Genomic DNA, 6,857 nt, shown 5'->3' on the forward strand with positions numbered 1-6,857 from the left:
GATAAAAATTCAAACGCTGAAGAGCGTGAAAGACTGTCCGTTGAACATGCATGGGTACATGAGCGCAGCCGCGGTATCCAAGTTGAAACGGACGTTCAGGGCACAAGATTAATTCCCGGGTCGCTCGAAATTGAATTTGGCTTTCCTGCAGTAACGCACTTGCACAATTGAACCGCTGAACGATTATGTTCTAATTGCCATAGTTTTTTTCTTCAAGGACCATATATATAGTTATTTGATACTGCCCATGGTAAATTGCATGGTCTAATTGTTTATAGAACTTAATTACCAGTTGATATATCTGGCTGGCTTATAGAAATTTCTTGCAAAAAGGGTCTTGGGTTCGCGCTGCAAGGTTTCATGCTCTACGTGCTTCCAGCATTAACACACGCTCGACCCCATGACTAGAGCATGCACCTGATTTTCCGGTCCGGGCCCGGCCCATGCCCACCGTTTAAAGGCCGAGCCCAGCCCGGGCCCATAACTCCAAGCCCGGGACTGGCCCTGGCCCATGCACACATGAACCAGGCGCGTACCTGGCCCGCGTTTCCACTAGGCCCGCCCCAGGCCCGACTAAGTCTGCATGCGCAGACGCCTTAAAAATGTACTGCTTACCGCCAGTACATAAAAATAAGCCAAGATGAAACAAAAAAAAAGAAACTTACAGTAATAATATTCTCAACATAGAATTAAGGGCAATAGTATGTAGAAGCAAAGGTTTCGTCAAGAGAGTTTTGGGAACACATTTTACTCCTTTGTCTACAATACGCTTTCTTTTATTCGGCGTCAAATAAATCACTGGACCAAATTCAGCGGCAGGTTTCCTTCATTTCCGAAAGAAGCTGTATACACAGGACGCCCCGGCCCGCGGCCTGTTCCCATGCAGTGTTCTACCGACCCCCTGCCCCAATCCCGATCACCTATATAACACAAGCAAATATACGGGACGTCGTGTCAGACACGTATGGCGAGCTTAGTACGGATCACACATATGCTCTTTCACATATGTACTGCAATCAGCTAAATACGGCAGCGACGATGTCTTGCGATGTGTTTGCTAACACGTTGAAATGGCCACAGAGCGTAGCGTGGCGGAACGTCCGTGGCCACGATGGCCACGATGCCGATCTTCTCTGTCTCTTACTCAAGTGATTAAGAGGGACTCACGTATACCACTTTCAGGACTAGATCATACCTCCTAAACCTCCTGCGTCCCTTTTGTTTTCCTGAATACATTCGAGGGGTGCACATACATCATGACTGATGTTTTGTGGTCGTGTGCGCCTCTCAGCTAGCAGTTCTAGTGAAATGATGCCGAGACAGCGAGAAAGCCGAATTGTTATCCTTTCGAACAATCGTCCTCATAACGCTGGGGACGTGTTCTTCGTTAACTTCCGGGCAAAAGGAGCAACATACAGTACGACTTGTCTGACGACGGCGACCGCTAATTGACAAAAAAATAAAAATAAAATAAGAATGGAGTTGATAATGAAATTGCTACGCTTTTGTATATGAAGCTGTACACATTATGGTGCGTTACAAAACCTAAGCTTACACAAAAGCAGATGCAGAAGGAGCTGTGTAAGAACATTGTGTGTGTCAATGTCAAGCGAGACCAAAATGTGTCGTGTAGGCCTATAAAAATTGAAAAATAAATTTATAAAAAAGTTGCTTGTATTATGGCCTCCGAGATCACCAAACGCGCGCGTTTGGTGATCTCGGAGGCCATGCTTGTATACATGGTAAAAAGATGTCATAAGTGAAAAAAAAAATAAATGAGGAAAAAGATTGTTAAAATAGAATAACAAGGGCTATATTTCGGCTAAATGGTGTGAGTTACTACTAAAAGAAGAGACGGAAACATTATTTACTCCTTATAGGTGGCGGGTGCGACACACGTGCGATTAGGCCATTTTGGGATCCATTCGTGACATGTGACACCTTGTTCAAGTTCGCGCTGTTCCAATTTCCCGATGAGTCTTTTGCTGTAGAGTATGTTAATGCAATTCAGGGGCACGACGCAGTCGTCAAACGTAACTCAAAAACCTTGCCGACGTTCAGCGGCCCTTCACAGAAGGTCAATCGAATAAACATTGCCTGGCCCGAGAGGATAAAAAGCGGCGGGCAACTGGCTCATCAAAGCTGCTCGTCGCGCAAGCTGTCAAGTTCAGCCGTAAGTATACAGACTGTTATTGTATTTTTTGCAGATGTAGAACTGGCGCCCTTGCATTGAGCCAGATAGCGCTGCTATTTCGCTGTGGCGGTATGCATGCATGTTTATCAAGAAGGAGGAATAGACTTCGCGTATCTCCTCCACCCGCGTCTGGCGCTTCGCCTCGGATGCTGGCTGGTGCGCGTTGTTCTTTGGTCAGGTTGATCGCGCCCAGCTGGGTCTCAGGGTCAGAGCTGTGCAGGGTCTCCCAGGTTCTTTGGTTATTTATATTTACGGCCCTCCTTGGGGAGAAGGGGCATGCACGTAGTACTCAACATGTCGACAGTGCAGTAATTTTTTTTTTCCCCAACGTTGGTATTAAGGGAGAAAAAAATACGATGTCACGCCACAGAAAGACTTTTGGCACATATCGCAGTGTCCGGATTTTGCAGTGACGTAAACAAGTGGAGCGATGGTTAAAATACTTTGTGCTTGTTTCTGTACTCTGAAGGGACGGAAGAGGAAAGTTTTTCGTCAATAACTGGTTCTAGATACCAAAAACCGGCGTTATTGGGTTTTTCAGATGCCGTAATTTTTTTACCGGCGAATGTTTATCAATGTTTTTTGGTTAGAACCGGAAAGTACATTGCCTGCTTGTGCCGTCTGTTTTTTTTTAACGATATTTACTGCCTAAGGACATCAGTAGGGTGTGAGATGAAGAATGAAGAAATGATTAAATTAATGGAAAAAGGTTGGGTGATTTTATGAAGTCAAGGAGTGAGCAATGATGTCCCTCCGTCCAGGTGATATACGAGGCAGGATTGTTTGCTGGTAGGCTAGCTATCGCCAGCCTAATTGACAATAGGCTAGTAAGTGCCGGATTCGTGTCAATTTCAGTGCTGGGCAGTCCCACAGCAAGTGGTGAATGTCGGCTTCAACATTTTTGTTCTTGCATATCGGACAGCGTGGGTGGGGATATAAGTGTCCCCGCCCAGGGTGTTCGATATGTAAAAACAAATATGAACGTAGTCATTGCTTTTTCAGAGCAAGAGCTCAATTTTGAACTGTGCCATTTGTATGTTAAGGCAAGTGATGTCATTCACAAGCCATAATATAGAGTGAAGCAAAGACGGGTATGAGAATGTCTGCTAATAGGTTCTCTTCTTCCTAGCTGTGCGCAGCAATCTGGAAATATTACTGAATGCAATGCTTGAGGAAGAGGAGGGATTTGGTGATGCCCATCGACTGAAGACCAGCAAGGTTTCTGTCTTCTGTACCTTCCATTCCTGTGTTATAGGCCATAATGAGAAAATGTTTTGTATTGCTTTTTAGATTTCTGTAAAAATGTATTGTTTTCCTTCTTTGACAACAGCATAAAATGCTTACGTTTGCAATCTAATCCCTGAGACAGAGTCAGAAATTAAATAGATCTGCAGGCCATTAAGGTATGTTTTAAGATCATCATGTAACAACTTCCTTATTCGAGTTAGCAGTGTGCTGCAGAAGCCTGTTTGAGCCAGAAATCCTGTACAGGGTGGTCGTGAACCCCATGTGTATCGGCCAGCTCCACAGCATCTTGGAGCTGGTAGATTGTCAAATTATTCAGCAGAAAGCTTTTTATGTTATTCAGTAAGTCTGGCACACCAATTTCAGCGAGTTTAACATGCAGTACATTGGCAAAATAAATTATTTTTCTGAGCCTTAATGGGCAGCTTGGTGGCATCACCTGTTGCCTTAGTGTTGATGCTAAGCTTTCACTATTCTCTTAAGTACCACAGCTTGCTATTGAAAATAATGTTCAAATTGCATTCTTCATTATACCATTAGTCTCTTACATTCTTTCAGGCCTCTTATTGATGAATGACTGCTGCTTGTTAAAAGCTAGGAATCAGTTCTAAATTGTTTGTGTTTAAGCAGTTAAACCTCATTTTTGAAAAAAAAATTATGGTGTTTCTTTTTTGTATAATAGAAGCCAGGAAAACGAAAGGGGGAGACAGCATCTTAGGCTGGAATTAGATCAAAAGGAAAGCAACTACATGTTTTTGGCTATGTTGAAGTAGTTAGAAGGCTTATCTATGCATAACTCATATTGAATAAAAAATTGTCATTGGCAATTTAAATACACTTTTGCGATATTATGATCCTCCACATAAATAAGAGTTAAAATCAGTCAAAAATTTTTCATATTGTGTCTACTGGAGAAAGGAATGGCTTGTTTGCAATTTTAATGGCCTGGGAATGCAGCATCATATTATGCATGTAGTGATCACACAGCCTCAGCTCTCTGTGTCAATTTCTACAGGTCATGTTACAGCTAATGATTACTTTTGTAAATAGGGAAGGATTTTCACGGTACAATTGAGTGTCACAATTAAAGGACTGTGATCATTCATTACATGGCACTCTCTGGCACATTAAATGATTGGCATGGTGCATGTGCAGAATTAGACATATGATGAGGAATGTTTTTCAATGCCTGTCCCAGTCCTATCTGCCATCACTGCAAATTTGTGACTGCCTGCAACCCAGTATTGATTTCAAAACTCTGGCTTGACTTAGAAAGGGGTCCATTCACAGCTGGTTCATTTATTGCTATGTCTTGAAGCCGGTTAACCATTGGAGGGCCTGTCTAAGAGTGCACTGACTTAGCTCAGCGAAACTAACAATAAACGAACACGCAGCGCAGTGCTAATACAGTGGAACCCCACTATAGTAAACTCTGATATAGTAAAATGAAACTAAAGTCCCAGTTCCACTTCCATAAGTGACATCTTTTGCCTAAATGGTAAAAACATTTTTGGTAACAATCAGTTGTCGTAAAGTGCACCTGGCCACGGGAATGTACTTCCCTTCAAATTACATCACTGCACACACACTACTTAGAATCGAAGGGCAGATATAAAAAAAAAAACAAAAAACGCAAAACTGCTTTTTTAATGGCTTTACAATCAGGCTCACCAACACTAAGGAGCCAACTTTACATAAGCCTTAGAACCGTGAAGGAAAGAATGCAGGGCATAGGATAAAAAAGTAAAGTTGGCTATGAATATGGAAGGGAGGTGGTGCAGTTCACTCAGAAGTAAAAGAGCGGAAAAGCGTAGCAAGAAGTAGGGAAAGAAAGAAATTTCCGAGCTGCAGGGCGAAACACAAGGGAGTGATGGCAAGAAATGTAGGCGCGGCATGTTCAGTTCTGCTGTGCTTGACTGTCACATTTCTCATCTATTGCCTTTTAAATGCCCTAAACAGTGGAACGCATTGCCGTGTACATTCAAGGCTTTGGTTTTCACATGAAATCACTCAGTTGAACAATAATAGAGTAGAACGTTGAGCTAGTTGGTGTAACATCTTGGAAGGAGGCAGCAGAGCAGGGGAACAAAACCGAAGAAGCGCACACAGACGCAAGGACAACGCTGCACTGACAACTATATTGATCTGAAGCCGCGCATCTTTTCTCCCTTCACTTTACCTCTGCAGCTAACTTATTCCTTATCTTTAACATCCTGCCAACAAGCTTAATCTAATTCCTTTTTCAACAGTACCACTGAAGGCGTGGTAACACACTGGTCTTCCAAGCTGCTGATTGCACGTGCTTCGAAAATTTCCCTTGTTAACCTGTCCTTATTCCTTCTCAAAACCTTCACATTGTGAAGGTCAGCTGGACATTTTTGGTCTTTGCAAATACAAATAAAGCAGCCTCTGCAGTGCACTGCGAGGTTGGTGTCTGACTTCTCCGATATTGCTGCAGCGTGCTCTCTAATTTTGTCATTAATGAATCTTCCTGTTTGTCCAATGTACTGCTTGATGTAGGTTTTTCTTTTAGCGCAAACAAAGACAAAGACAAGAAAGGCGAGACGTTTGCGCTAAAAAAAGAAAAACCTACATCAAGATGAACTACCAACTCGCCCAGCAGGAAGTTTTAATCAATGTATTGCTTCCCACAATGTAAGGGAATCTGGTAGACAATCCCCTGGATACAATCGGAGTACCTTGAACGGTGCGCAGTTCGGCATCTAGACTTAAACTCCTGGTTATTCACTCGAGCAAACTTGCCTTTGGCTCTGTTTTATGTCGCAGGACACAATCCCGATGTCATGTCTGTGTCCAATCTTCATCAAATTATGGGTCAATCCATGAGTATATGGTACCACTACCACTTATTTCTTTGTTTAAAGAAATATTTTAAAGGGCATCCTCGGAAAGAGGAGCCGTCCAAGCTTACTTTGCGTGCGCCGTTACTGCTGATTCTGGCATGTCGGTGGCAGCACTTTACAAAGTGTGGAGGCCACGTGCTCCTGTGTTCTCTCTTATATTGCTTCTAGCTGTACTATGTCGCATACTTCCATGCCAAAGTTACTGGCACGAGTGCAAGACTGCCTGTCTTGTTTGCGTGATAGAAAAAGTTATGCGTTCACATAACCTTTACTGTGTTGAAGAGCTGGAAAGAAGCAGACATTTTCTGCCAGCCAAATAGTCTGTCTCATCATCATTATCATCATCCTTTTCTATCCCTTAAAGACCCCAAGTGGGGTATTACATTGGGGGGGGGGAGGATCGATAACATATGTATCAGCGGTCAGGAAATGAAAAACGATAACAGGCACTACAATGCAGTAATACAACAGCAATACAAGAATACCATAAATTGTACCTGAGCACAATTCAAAAACTCCTAAAACAGACTGTGGCAGTATAAGAGCAAAAACAA

General features: G+C 42.9%; 1 long non-coding RNA gene across 1 annotated transcript; it reads left to right on the plus strand.

The window, feature by feature from the left end:
- Window positions 1-2,010: 2,010 nt before the first annotated feature.
- LOC146183959 (uncharacterized) lies at window positions 2,011-4,176 on the plus strand. The gene is made up of 3 exons (XR_014708524.1): window positions 2,011-2,173; window positions 3,324-3,412; window positions 4,122-4,176. It is a non-coding gene; the product is annotated as an uncharacterized LOC146183959 (long non-coding RNA).
- Window positions 4,177-6,857: the final 2,681 nt, after the last annotated feature.

Source organism: Amblyomma maculatum, chromosome 7 (assembly GCF_055883805.1).
Source record: "Amblyomma maculatum isolate TAMU_Amacu chromosome 7, ASM5588380v1, whole genome shotgun sequence".
NCBI lineage: Eukaryota > Metazoa > Arthropoda > Arachnida > Ixodida > Ixodidae > Amblyomma > Amblyomma maculatum.